We start from the raw sequence: 14,304 nt of genomic DNA, 5'->3' as shown, positions 1-14,304 counted from the left end.
TTCTCACACTGTTACCTTGGCCCTTCCAGATTTGGTCTCCATCTTCTTCCTGAGGGTAGGGATGGTGGTCATGGTGGTATTTCCTAAGCCCGGGAAGAACGTGACTGAGAGCTTGGCAGGAACCTCCATTTCTGAGGCCTCGTTTCCCTGCGCCCTCTGCCAGGGAGGGCACGAGGCTGTTCCTAGACAGGCTTTGTTCCTCCTGCTCACCTGACTGCCACCTCCCACCGGCCCCCACATGCAGCATCCCCTTCAAGTACCCCTAGTCTCCCTTTAGCATCACCTCCTGCTCTGCACAGGCGTCTTCCTGTCCTGACAGCCTGGCCCCAGTCCATAGATGGAGAGATTTCTTCTCAGTGCAGAGCAGTGTGTGACCTAGGGGCCAGGGACCTGTAGTGGTGGGATGTCCTCAGGGCTGAGCAGTCCAAAGTGAGCTAGAAACTACTTGGGACACCAGTAGGGCAGAGTCACTAAACAAAAAATCAATCATGTAACTTCTGATATTTGATTTTTTTAAAAAAAGCACACAGGTTGTCATCATGATAAAAGGCAAAACTTTGTAGGACTTCTTTATACTTAGTTTACCATTTGAGTTGCTTTTATTTTGAATACCTATCTTTTCAAAGCTGGCAACTGTCGAAGTTTTAATCCAGCTCCAAGGGCTCTGCATTGTCCCTAAGCAGGAGGAAAATCAGCCTGGAAAAGTCAGCCCTCTGAGGCCCCCAAAATGAGGGTGGAGGGATGGCAGCAAGCCAGAAATAAGGGGCATAGGCTTTGGGGCCAAGGAGCTTAGGCTACCTGAGGGGCCTCGGGCTCACCTGCGTTCTCCTCTCTATAGGCAGCGTGGCATTATCTGACTCTACTTGAGTGAATTGTAATGAAGGTCAGTAGGACTGCAGATGTCCAAGCACGTTGAAAATAGTCACCACATCAAGAGGAGTCATCATTAGAGCAAAGGGTGGAGGAAATATCCCAGAAAGCCCCTCAGAAGCTTCACGACAGTGTCTTGCTCAGCTCTGGGTCTCTAGTCCAACCCAAAGATATGCGGGGAAGGAGACCCCAGGTCTTCTCAGCCCAATTCGCCTCACCACCTGGTGAGGGTGGTCTCTCTATATTGCTGAAATAAACACTTCTGGGTTACATGAACAACAGCAGTTTAATTCAAGGTAAATTTCCAAAAGGATTCCCTTTGCTAATTACAAACACAACCCCAGGGGGCCTCCAGAGGGAGCGGACCCCACTGGAAGGAGCCATGTGCAGGTAGGGCTTCTTGGTCCTTGTGGGGTCTGTCGGTGGGGACCGTCATCTCCACGCTCACCCTCTTTCTTCTGGCCGGGGCAGAGCGCAGCCCCCCGCGTGCCCCTGCTGGCGTGTGAGCTCACTGTCCCAGCCTGCTGACTGAAGACTGGCTCTCCTTGGATGGCCCTCAAGCACTGCATTTTTTTCAGCAACTCTCACCAGACCCACAGATGGATTTATCTTCCCTGCGTGCGCTGTGTGGCTGTTTCTGTTTCAGGGACCCACTAGCTCAATGAGCTGCACTGTTCTATGGAGTCGGCCAAACAGCCACGGCTCTGTTCTTTCAGCCAGACCCAGGGGCCTGGAGTCCTGCCTCCGGGAATTCCAGGCTTTGAGAATGTTAGAGCTGGAAGACACCTCAGCCGTCACCTAGTCCTGCCCCAACCTCTGTACAGATGGGGAAACTGAGGCCCAAGGAGGGGGAGGCTCTCGGAGAACGGCAGCCTTTCCTTTCAACCTTGGCAGGCACCACTCCCCCTGGCCCGCTGGCCTCTCAGCCATGGAGAGCTCGGACTCTCCCAGGCAGCCCACTCCACTGCTGGAACAAGAGGAATGTTCTTCCTAGTATTGAGCTAAAACTGACCCCCAGCCTTCCTTTGTGGTTCATCTTTTTTGTGCAGTCTCCATGGAGAGATACAACTGACCCACAGGGAACAAATTAGAAATCAGTTCATCCTCAAAGAGATTGGAGCAGACCGTCCTGGGTCTCTCCCAGGCAGCCTCTGCCACCAACTCGGAGACCAGACCTGGCAGCCTCATCACAGACACTTGGATTCAAATGGCACTCTCCTGCTTGAGAGCTATGTGATAGTGAGCATGTTAGAACCTCAGTTCCCTCATCTGCAAAAACAGGGATAACAGTAGTTTCCACCTCTAAAGGCTGTCGTGAAGATGCAATGAGATTACATGAACAGTGACTAAGTACAGAGCTGGTGTAGCATCAGAAGACAACCAGTACAGTTTTGCTGATGCTGTTGGAAGACCCTAAGCTCTGGATTCACATTGCGAGTGTCTGTGCCTGCATGCTAAGTCACTTCAGTTGTGTCTGACTCTTTGCCACCCCATGGACTATAAGCCCACCAGGCTCCTCTGTCCACAGGATTCTCCAGGAAAGAACACTGGAGTGTGTTGCCATGCCCTCCTCCAGGGGATCTTCCCGACCCATGGATTGAACCAGCGTCTGTTAAGACTCCTGCATTGGCAGGCATGTTCTTTAGCACTAGCACCACCTGGGAATCCCCTGGATTCACAGCTGCCATTTAAATCCCAGCTTCATCACTTTTGTATCATACTTGACTTGGAACAAGTTGCTAACTTCCCTGGGCCTCATATTCTGCATCAGTCTGGATACTTGCAAGTTACAAAATAAATAAATAAATAAATTTTAAAAATCCAACTCAACTATCTAAAGTAACAATGGACTTCATTAATTCATATAACAGATAATTCTAAGGTCATGAGGGTTTCAGGAGTAGTCTGATCAGGGCTTCAGCTTGTTCTCTTATTCTCCTGGCTTGGCTTGGCTTTGCTGATATGTTGATTCGACCTCACCTATGATAACTGTACTATGGCCACCAGCAGTTTCGGGCCCACACACCTGCATCACAGTCTAACATAAAAATGAAAGAGAAGAGTGGTCTTTTCTTTCTTCATCATTGAATCTTCTCCCTATGCTTCATTTGGATCATCCTGAAGGAGTTTCTCAGGCATGAGTGATAAGATTACCCTGACTGGCTCAGATATATCAGGTCCTACCCTTGAAACTGGGCCTGACATCAACCCTACCAGACTGCAAGTCTGCTCCACAGTGGGGGTGGGGTGTGATGGATGCTGGGGGAGTCCTCGGCAGAGGACATCTGTCAGGGCTGGATAAGACATGCAGTGTTCAGAACAACACCTGACTCGAAGTAAGTGCTAACCACTTCATTTATTTATTTATTTTTGGTTGGAGGATAATTGTTTTACAGTGTTGTGTTGGATTCTGCCATGCATCAGCATGAATCAATCATAGGTATACACATGTCCTCTCCCTCTTGAAACTCACACCCGCCTCCCATCCCATCCCACCCCTCCAGGTTGTCACAGGGCACCAGACTGAGTTCCCTGCACTATATAGTAACTTCCCATTAGCTAGCTATCTGAGGCTTCCCTGGGTGGCTCAGACAGTAAAGAATTCACCTACCAAAAAGCAGTGAAAGCGAATCTCACTCATTTGTGTTTGACTCTTTGTGACTCCATGGACTATACAGTCCATGGAATTCTCCAGGCCAGAATACTGGAGTGGGTAGTCTTTCCCTTCTCCAGGGGATCTTCCCTACCCAGGGATCAAACCCAGGTCTCCCACATTGAGGGCGGATTCTTTACCAGCTGAGCCGCAAAGGAGACCCGGGTTCAATCCCTGGGCTGGGAAGAGCCCCTGAAGAAAGAAATGGCAACCCATTCCAGTATTCTTGCCTCGAGAACTCCATGGACAGAGGAGACTACAGTCCATGGGGTCACAAAGAGTCAGACAAGACTGAGTGACTAAGACTTACACTTTCTTTCATTGGCTATCTAATTTACACATGGTAATATACATATTTCAATGCTGCTCTCTCGATTCATCCCACCCTCTCCTTCCCACCCTGTGTCCCTAAGTCTGTTCTCTTTGCCTGAGTCTCTAGTCCTGCCCTGCAAATAGGAGTGCTAACCATTTTTTTTTTGGAATGATCATTGTTATTAGCATCCTGAGTACATGCTGTGAATTAGTTTTCAGATGCATTGCTAATGATCAGTTTGGGGTACAGCCCCAGAAGCATCACCAAGCCTTCTCCATTCTATTTCAGAGCAGCTCTGTTGCGGCAGCCCCACTCCCTGCTTCCTTCCTCCTTAGGACTCTGTTCAGCCTCAGGCCACAGGGACCACTTTAGGCCCTGCAGTGCCAACAGCCTGCCTGCGGTCGTGGCCGAGCACTCCCCTATCTTTGCTGGACAGCTGTGCTGCCTGGCTCTTTGTTCCCAAAGTAGAGCTTCCTCTATAGACTTTCCACATTCTCATTTCTCCCTCCAGAAGTTGCTGTAAGGTATCCTAGACTCCCCTCTCCTCTCTGACCCGTGTCACTCAAAGAACACCAGCTCCAAGTCCCAGGGAGATTGTATGTCCCCCTAGGGTGGCCCCATAAACTTCCCTCCTAAACAGAAGTTTCAAGGGTGTCTTGGATGGCACATGTCCTACCAAACTCTGATTCTAAGTGGCTCCATCCCAAGTTTTGGTGATGAAGAACTATGGGTGATTTCTTACAGCAAGGGACTTCACTTACATGGTTAGTATTAGAACCTATTCTTTTCCAAATGACTGATGCTGGAGGCTCCTCTTTGACCTTTCTGCATCAGGGAGAGCCTCTCCTGCAGCTTTCAGGTGGCGTGAGTGGTCTGGTTACTAAGACTGATGATTTCTAGGTCAACATCCACCCATTGCCAGTGCCTGGAGAAATGTGTCCAGTTGGGCCATCCCCTCTTGTGGTCTTGCTGGCACGGTACAGCTTAGTCCATTGGATACCCTTCAGTGGATCTGCCCCATGGCCCTGGGAGTTTGGGGCGGGGGGACTTGTTATTTTTCGACTTTACAGCTAAGACTTTAAATGGTTTGTACAAGACCACCCAGCTCAAAAGTGGGAGAGCTGTGACTTAAACCTAGGCCTCCTGAATCCAAGGCCTGTTCCCTTTACTCCCATAGGATTCGTTTCTTGCCTTTGGACCTGGCTCTGGGGAAGGAATATCCTGAGAAACCCGAGTCAGTCTCGTCTTCATGCCTTGCCCAGTCTGAGCCAGAGCAGCTGAGCATAAATGGGCCAACGGAGCCCAGGTCTACCCCGGCCCGGCCTTCCCCCTTGTTGGGGGGGGTGGGGGGGTGGGGGGCTGCACACACAGTATGGATCCCAGGAATTGGACCAGATCCTAAGCTTCATCTGAAAACATGGCCCCGGCCTGATCCCTCGAGCTCCAGGTCTGTTTCTCATAACATTTCTCACTGTTTTCTTTCTGCTTTAACTTTGGTCTCCTCTCTGTGTCTCTCCTCTCTATTGAACTTGATTTTCCTCTTTGTTCCTCTCTTGGTATCCAGAGTATCTCTTGTTGATTTCTTCTTTCTCCCCTCTGGTCCTCTGTCCTTCTTTAGAACTTCCTGGGTTAAGCAGGCATGGAGATGCTTCAGCCTGCTAGCAGAGAGGCTGCTGAGAGCCTCCCCTCCGCATTCTCCTCCCCCTGCCCCTTCCTTTCCTCCCTCGCCCCCTCCTCCATGCCCTCCACTGGCAGCCCTCCCCCCCGCCCCTCTCACGTGGGCCCTGGCCCCCCATTGCCTCAGCCAGCTGCTCCCTGATGCGTGGGGCTGGGACGAAGGTACAGGGAGGCCCTTAGAGCCACTTCTTTGGATACAAAAGCTTCTTTCTCCCCCTCGGAGATGAGGTTTCCAGGCAGGTTATTTTTATAGCAGGGCTCAGGCAGGATCCTTTAGAGAAAATAAACAAAGTCACACACACCAGTCCTTCACACCCTGCAGCCCCTTCCCTGGAGAGGGGCCCAGCCGGGCTGTGCCGACACACGGACGCCCACCGCCCCAGAGGGGCCGCAGAAGCTGCTGCCCGTGTGGAGAGAGGCCGGGAGGTCCGCGCTAGGGGAGGGGCCCCTGTGAGGGGGACAGACAAAGGTCCTCTGCGGCTGGTCCGACGGGGGTCCCGGAGAAGAGGGTTGAAACCCTGGGGCTCCATCTCACAATCTGGGCCAGGGGCTCCAGTTCTGCTTCCACAGGGGAGAGTCATTCAAATTCAGCTTTGACTCCCATTTGCTAAATGCCTCCCAAAAGCCAGGCACTGTGCTTGGAGCTTTCATGCACATTTCATTTCTTCATCATCATCATAACCCATAGAATTCAGTTCAGCAAACTGCCGTTTTGCATCCACTGCTATGTGCCGTTTCAGATGCCTGAGAGACAAGAATACACAACAGAGAGGTGTGTCCTCAGGGCACTTTCTGGATTGGGGGGTGGGTAGGGGGTAGGGGCGAGACAACAGGACCCCAAGAATCTGAGGTGGTTGCCATCATGCTCATCTTGCAGATGAGAAAACTGAGGCTCAAATGAGGTGAAGTGACCTTCCCTTGGAGTACTGTCCAAGGGAACGTGGGCCTTGAAAATCAGGGCATCAGGGATGTCTGGGGGTGCGCTTCTGCGAAGAGGATGAGGAAGGCAAGAAGCCTGAGCAGGGCTGAAGGACAGGCACGAGCCTGCCTCCAGCTTTCCCAGGGTCCCTGGTCCCCAGCTTTCCAGACCTAAGGTGGGGCACACAGGGTTCCCAAACCTGGAGGGCAGGCAGGCAGGCAGCACTGCCTCATCTCCCAGATCCCCAGAAAGGAGGGCCTTTCATAACTAGGTGCCCTGCAGTCTCCTCAAAGCTCCTTTATGAGGACGGCTCAGGTTAAAAGGCTTCATAAATCACACACATTCCCCGTTGGGCAGGGCAGAAATATACAGCCCCTGAGCATCCCTTCCCAGCAAAGGCAAACAGCTCAGGGCTGCGGCCAGGAGTCCCCCGAGGCCAGCGCTGTCCTCCCTGCCTCAGCACAGCCTGTCCCTGACCAGGGGGCGCCACACCCCCGCTCCCGCCCAGAACGTGGAATTGCAGAGCCCGGCATTCACACTAACTCTGAGCATCAGTGCTCCCTCAGCCGCAGCGCTCATTCCGTCTTTCTGTGGCTGATTGTGGAGTGAAGGAATGTGTCCTCGGTTCAAAAGTTTCAAGTGTCAGGAGGTCGAGTTCTAGCGAGTTCCTGAAGAGCCGAAGGAGCCCCCAGCAACTCATTCTGGTATCTCGACTCCCTTATCTTTAAAATGGAACTAATGACACTTAGGTGGTGGGGTTACTAAGAGTATCTAGACAGGCGGGACTTTGCATGCACGCACACAGGTCAGAGCTGCTGCCAGCGCTGCTCCCGATTACAAGCTGGTGCTGGCAATGGAGGTTCGGGGTCCCCTGAGGCCCCACCTCCATCTCCAGATGTTCACATAATGGAGTTTGTTTGGACCTCGCCTCTGGTACCCTCAGGATCAGGCAAGAGAGCTGGCGGCCTTTCCAGGACCCTGGGCCTTCCGTTTCCGGCCTGAGCCCAAGGCATCCCCTTTGAACCCCCCAGTTCTCGTCCCACCCCCTCTCCCGGGTCGCAGTTGATTATTTTCATTCGACTGGGGCTGACCTCAGTATGGTTTAATGGCCTTTTCCTCCCGCGGCCACTCTCATCTGACACCTGGAATGCCGCTCTGAGCTGCTCGCGCCTTTCTGTCTCTGCTAATGAGGTTTTCTAACAAAGCCCTGCGTCACTGGAGTCTGCTCACAGAAGGACCGCTGGACCGCCGCCTGGGGACCCGGGCTCTGTGGGAGGAAGGGGATGTGGGGGGCGGGGGGAGGGCCGAGGGAACACAGCACTTCTTTCAGAAAAGGCTGAGGGCTGGGCTGGGGAAGGAAGGCACGCTGCTACCTCCAGGCCGGCTCCAGGGTGGCCATGGGCCGGGCCAGTTGCTGGAGAATTCTTCCTAAGCCTCAGGCTCTGGAACTGCTTCTGGAGCCAACCTGAGCAAGGGTCGAGGGGCCAGACCAGGGAGCAGGGCCTGGAGCTGGTGGGTATACCCAGTACAGGGCCTGGGAGAAGGAGCCCTTGGGTGGATGCAGATGGCCTTGCATGTTTCCAGGCAATGTCCTATCTCCACCCATCTGCTCTGGGGACCCTTCCTGTGTCATCTCCACTGGCCTCACCTGCTCCTGGGAAGACTCCAGCTGTCCCACCAAATTTGAAGGATAAGAGGAAGGTAGTTTCACAAAGAGCCCTGGAGGCTAAAGAGAACTTGGTCCAGAGAAGAGTCAGCTACAAGATGGCCCAGGAATAGATGTTCTTCAAGGCTCCAAAGTGTCCTTAGTGCCAGGAAAGGGTTTCAGACTCCGTGGAGCCTACTATCAAGAGAAAGTATGAAAACACATCACAGGACAGTCATGATCAATCAACAGATTGATCTATCAAGCACCTACTCCCTGGAAAACCAGTGCCAAAAGGCTGCTCTTGGCAAGAACTAAACTCAGGTTCAAGGAAGGTGCAGCTGCCATAGTTTACTTGCTGTCACTGTGTACCTGGTTCTTAGCCAGGAGCATCTCACTCAGCTCCCCGACAAACCTGGGAGGGAGCAAATGTTGCTGTCATTACCCACTCATTACAGATGAGACAACTGGGTAACAGAGAGGGTGAGTAACTGATTCAAGGACACACAGCTGGTAAGCAGTAGTGCCAGGATTGGAACTCATGAGCGCTATGCTGCGCTAGCTGTCCTTCCCCAGGGAGGAGGTGGTTTGGGGGCCTGGGAGGAGGGTGAAGGAGCAGGACAGGTTGGAGGTGGGTGGGCAGTTCACCTAAGTCAAGCAGTATGAGCAGAGAGACCAAAGGAAGGAGACCAGATGTCTGGGCAGTGAGTACACTGGGCCTGGGGCAGAGACTGGAAAGATGGATTAAGCAGGGCCTTGAGTGCCAGGCTGAGGAGTTGGCCTCCATCCTGAAGGCAATGGGGACTTACAGAGGGCTTCTGAGCAGTCTGAGATGTGATGAGGGTAGCAGGTCAGACCACAGGGGCCAGACAGAACCACTATCCGGGACGTTTCCAAGTATCCTGTCACTGGAGCTGTTTGGACACAGGGCAGCCCCTCTCTGCCCAGCCCAGGGTAGCACCCTCCTGTTTAGACCAAAACCTTGTTCATCAAACCCCCATGTTTAGGAAGCTTTAGGGGAGGGTCGAGATCAAGTTTGCTGTGTTCTCAGGTGGATTTGCCAGATCTGAGGACTACTATTTTTTTTCTAACTTTGTATTTTATATTGGAGTATAGCCAATTAACAATGTTGTGATAGCTTCAGGTGGACCACACCTGGTGCACCTGAAGGGTGGGCGGTACGTACACATGTATCCATTCTCCCCCAAACTCCCTTCCCAACCACCTAGACTCCTATTGATGTAATTGTTTCCTTAAGTCAACTCTCTCATTCTCTGTTGCTTTACTCAAGTTTACATGAACTGAAAGCTTTATATCATAGCACTGATATTCTACCTTTTCCTCCAATGCACATCAAAATAAATACATTACCAAAATATATAAGTATAAAACCAAAAATATTTACCTGTGTTCCACCTAAAATCACCCCAGGGAGCTCTGCACTTAGGAAATATTGGTGACCCTCCTGTTGCTCCCCCACTTGGAGTGACCTCATTCAAAGATTTCGCGTTTGGAAAAAGCAAGTCAGAAATCTCTCAGAGCCAAGGGAGGGGAGGAGGCCAGGCCTGGGGTGGGGGGTGGGGCTCTGTAAACCAGGCTGGGCAGGGAGGGGGTACTGGGGGCTGTGAGACTGAGAGGCTGAGGGAAGGGGAGGGAGCTGCCCCAGGGAAGTGAATGAGGCCTTGTGAGAGCCGTGGCAGCTAGGCAGCGTGCAGAGACCATGCTGCAAGTGTGAAGCTTCCAACAACTTTTATGGATGATTTCGTAATAAACATCTGAGCCATCTGTCTGGACTGGGACCTGCGTCGTCCCGGGAGCCTGGAGACGGGACTGGGTGAGGGGCTGGTGTCTCGTGCGTGTCCCATGGTGTCCTGTCCCCAACCTCGACTTGTCCTCTTGTTCTTTTTTGTCATAATTAGGACAGCTTCCATATGCTGAAGGCTGTCTGAGCCTAGCAGCTCCCGTTGAAGTCTACATATTGTCTTTTTTAACCCTCATAATTACTTTATAAGGCCGGTGCTACAACTGTGCCACTTTAACATGTCAGGAAACGCATGAACTCGTCAGGTGGCCGAGCTGCTAAATGGCAGAGCCTGGCTAGCCCTTTGGGTCCAGATCTGAATGACCCCCAAGCCCATGCTCTGAGCCACCTAACAACTTCTCTATCTTACTCTTTCTTGCTCGTATCAGCACACTGCTTGCCCTTTCCTCCTCTCTTCTCCTTTCAGAGTTAGACTCAGCTAGTGCCTCTCCTCTCAGACATTGCCAGGGAAATACTTGCACGCTCCCCCACTGCCTGGATGTCAGAACTGGTACCACTCATGAATATAGCAGGCCAGTCCATAAGGCAGCTGACTTTTCTCTGACGGGACTGACTAATCTAGTGCTGAGAAACCTTCTTAGTCATTGAAAGCCACTTGGATTATTGGCTTTGGCTTCAAATAAACAGATAAACTGCAGCCTGAAAGGAAATGGTTTCTGAGGTCTTTCTCTGAATTTGGTACATCAAAGACAACCAAGTTCTAGTTGGAAGCATGAACTTCTTACAAGAATCTTCCAAAGGTGTCCCGTGCTTTGTTTAGTTGCTGTATATGAATTGATAATCATTTTTAAAAAATTATAGATGCTCAATGGCCTTGTTGGGTCTATCCTAACAAGGAGAGACCTATCCTACCCATTCTAAAGACAGAATGTTATAGGAGAGGAAAACATCTCGAGAAGAAATGTTCTCGGGTGTCAGGAGGCAGAAATGGCAGCCTTGAAGCACTCCATTTGCAGCCCTGGTAAAACCTTAACAGCACAGCTCCTAATGAATCAGTCAGTCCACAAAAACTAGCCAAACTGACTTCAATCCTGCATTTCTAGGGTCTGGAGCTCTTGTAGGGCCCATTTGATCTGTAGATATATAATTTTCAAAACCCCCAGTGAGGAAGCAGTTAGCTGATAGTAATAACCCATGAATAGAAGGTACTCTGATCCTCTGTGCAGAAAAAAGTCAATTTGGGTTATTCAAAACCGTGGATCGACTGATGCATATATGTGTGCACTCAAACGCTGCCTTATGGCCTCCCTCAGTCTGTGTTTGCAGACTGTAGCCTTCCTCAGGGTGGAGAACATGGACCAGAGCAGTCCTTCTCCCTCCAAGATAGAGATCAGGAAAAGGGGGCCTCAGGGTCCAGGGGATGCTTCACACTCTGATCAACGTTTGGCTTAAAGGGCAGTGGGCCTCCAGGGTTGGAGCACCCACATTTGTTCTACTCTAACACAATCAAGGAAGAGCAAGGCTGGAAAGATATAACTTTAGCTAAGGAATCTCAGCAAGTAACGAGCCCAGGCACTGGCCATCTACTGCAAGGGGGTGCAACCCTGGCTGGGAATCAGGCCTGAGAACCGGCCCAGTTCCTCCCTTCGCCTGGTCCGTGAGGGCTGCTCAGAGAGGAGAATCATGGACCAGGCTCTAGACAGCGACTTCCCTGAAGGACAGAGAGTGCTTGTTACAAGTAGCTCCTCAGGGTTGAAATTCCACTTCAGGTCTCAGCACCTAAAGTCATTTTTCTTCCTTATTTATGTTTCCTGTGGAAAGTCTGAAGAAAAATCTGTGGAGCATCTTTTGAGCTTGCATTTGGAAGGGAGAAAATATGCTCCCTTTTTGCTGGGCAAACATAGCAAACATTGGTGCTTTCACAACCCAGACACAAGCTGGTTTTCAAAGCCTCCCGCTTGGCGGCCCCACATAGCTCATCGGAGGGATGAGGGGTGTAGCACCTGGGCCGAGGAGGTTTGCTTTGGGAGCAGACCTTGGAATTTGTGAATTTTCTACTCCAAGCACATCCAAACGGAGCAAGCAGAGCCCCCTTCTGCACAAGCTTGCTTGGGCACCTGGGGCTCCATCTGCTTGGGGTGGAGCTAGAGAGCCAAGGGCCTTGGAGGACCAGCTCCCTGGTCCCCACGAAGACTGTGCTGGGGTGTTGGAGGCTTAGCAGAGAGGATGCAGATGGATCAAGATGGCCTCAGGGACTCTGGTCCTTTCCTCTGGGTGATGCTGAGATTAGAGGGTGGGGGTGAGAGTGAAGGGGACATGCTTCTGCACCCACAGATATTTCCAGGCTTCCAAACACTAATCAGGGAGACCACTGGGCAGAGGTTCCTTTAAAGCTAGAGCTGTGAGACTGCAGCTGCCCGATGTGGGCTGTCTGGTTATTTCATTGTGGTCTGTAGCAAGGATTTCCTTCCCTCCGTCCCTCCTTCCATCTCTCCCTTCCTCCATTCATTTCATGAGAGAGATAATACAATAAACTCCCAAGCACCCATCAAGAGCACCAACAATGATCTACTCACAGCCGATCTTGTTTCATCAATCGCTACACCTACTCCACCCACTCTATTCCTTCCAACTGGAATGTTTTGAAGCAAATTCCCAACATCAACTTGGAGGAGTGTCGGTCACTCAGTTGTGTCCTGGTCTTCAAGACCCTATGGACTGTAGCCCGCAAGTCTCCTCTGTCCACGTAGGATTTTCCAGGCAAGAATACTGGAGTGGGTTGCCATTTCCTTCTCCAGGGGATCTTTCCAACCCAGGGATTGAATCCATGTCTCTTGCATCTTATGCATTGGCAGGTGAATTCTTTACTACTAGCGCCACCTGTAAATCCCCGACATCATCTTATCCATAGACATTTAGACTTTTTTTTAAGTATTGGACACTGAAGAACACCAAGAACCCTCCCCTCACCCCAGGCCTATGTATGTGCATGCGTGTGTGCTCAGTAGCTTCAGCCGTGTCCAACTCTTTGGGACACCGTGGATTGTAGCCTGCCTGGCTCCTCTGTCCGTGTGATTTTCCAGGCAAGAATACTGGAGTGGGTTGTCCTGCCCTGCTTCAGGGGATCTTCCTGATCCAGGGATAGAACCTGCATCTCCTGCATTACAGACGGATTCTTTACCACTGAGCCACCAGGGAAACCCAGGCCTATGTAGTTTGCCAATCATGGCAGGGGCTCAGGGAATGTCTGAAGTGCATCTAAAGACCTGAAATTGAAAACCTCTGTTATACAGGATAATCTCTGACTTGGAGACAAAAGGAACCTTTCCTTTTGGTTTCTTGGAACTCACAGCTGTTCCTTCTAAGATGAACTTCCTTGTTTTGTTTGCACTGGCTATTTTTTAAGTGTAGAGGACCATGCTGGGTGATTGTAGGGGAAGGCAAAAGAAGGCAGGGCAGAGCAGCTGCCCTTCTGGTCCTTTCAGTCTAGTGGCGGGGGTGGGAGGAGACATGACAAGGAGCCCAGTGGGCTGAGGGAGCAAGAACTCAGCCTGAGAGGAGGAAGAACCTCCTCTGCATAATCTCTTCTGGGGGGTTGTTTATTGGCCGGCATTAGTTAGGTCTCTTAGTGGCTGTTAATGTGTTTGTTTAGGATCTCTTGTAATGTCTCTAAGATAAGGACCAGCTCAGTTCACACTCCACCTTCAAGAGCTAGGCTTGGGGTGTAGGGAGCTTATGGGGGAAGCAAAGAGGTGATCAAAGTCCTTCCCAGGCTGCTGAAACTGGAAGGGAAGACACTTGGAGAGAGAGGATCCTCCGCTGAGTGCACAGGGGAGAAGGGCTTCCCTCTGGGCTGGACAAATTTCCAGATTTTTTAATGAGGAAATGAGCTTTGTTCTCTTTCTGATTTTCTTTTGAGAGGAGGTATGGGAGTAAGGCCATTGTTTATGTGGGACTCCTTGGAAAGATCTTACAAGCTTTCTGACCTTCACATCCAGCCTTTTTGCTGTTCCCCAATCCTGACCCCATCCCACACTAGTGTCTGCAAACCCAGAGACCCGAGTCAAGTCCAGGTGGCACCTAAGGAAAAGACAAGAGCCTGGTGGCTGGGGACGTGAGCCGGTGGGCAGCAGGGGCGGCACAGAGACAGGCACAAACAGGCTTTGAAGAGACAACATAGTAAAGATGGCGTTTCGACCTGTGAGGAAAGACAGATTTCTCAATAAGTGTTCTGGAACAACTGAGTACACACTTAGGGAAAAAAAATTTAAGTAAGATTTACACCTTATACATTTAAAATGAAATAGATTGCATGTGGATCAAAAGTTTAAATGTTAAAAAAAAATTTAAGGAGTTTTAAAAATATTTACTTATTTAATGTATTTATTTGGCTGCACCAGGTCTTAGTTGCTGCATATGGGATCTAGTTCCCTGACCAGGGATTGAACCCAGGCCCTGTGCATTC

The 14,304-nt window shown here is 50.9% G+C and overlaps 1 long non-coding RNA gene across 1 annotated transcript; it reads right to left on the bottom strand.

The window, feature by feature from the left end:
* Positions 1–3,936: 3,936 nt before the first annotated feature.
* On the bottom strand, positions 3,937–9,578 carry LOC122427142. Its single transcript, XR_006265365.1, has 3 exons — positions 9,483–9,578; positions 8,081–8,275; positions 3,937–6,257 (listed from the first exon to the last, which is right to left on the bottom strand). It is a non-coding gene; the product is annotated as an uncharacterized LOC122427142 (long non-coding RNA).
* Between the last annotated feature and the right edge of the window lie 4,726 nt (positions 9,579–14,304).

This window comes from Cervus canadensis, chromosome 25, assembly GCF_019320065.1.
Source record: "Cervus canadensis isolate Bull #8, Minnesota chromosome 25, ASM1932006v1, whole genome shotgun sequence".
Taxonomy (NCBI): Eukaryota; Metazoa; Chordata; class Mammalia; order Artiodactyla; family Cervidae; genus Cervus; species Cervus canadensis.
This window is presented reverse-complemented; position numbering and strand designations above follow the sequence as displayed.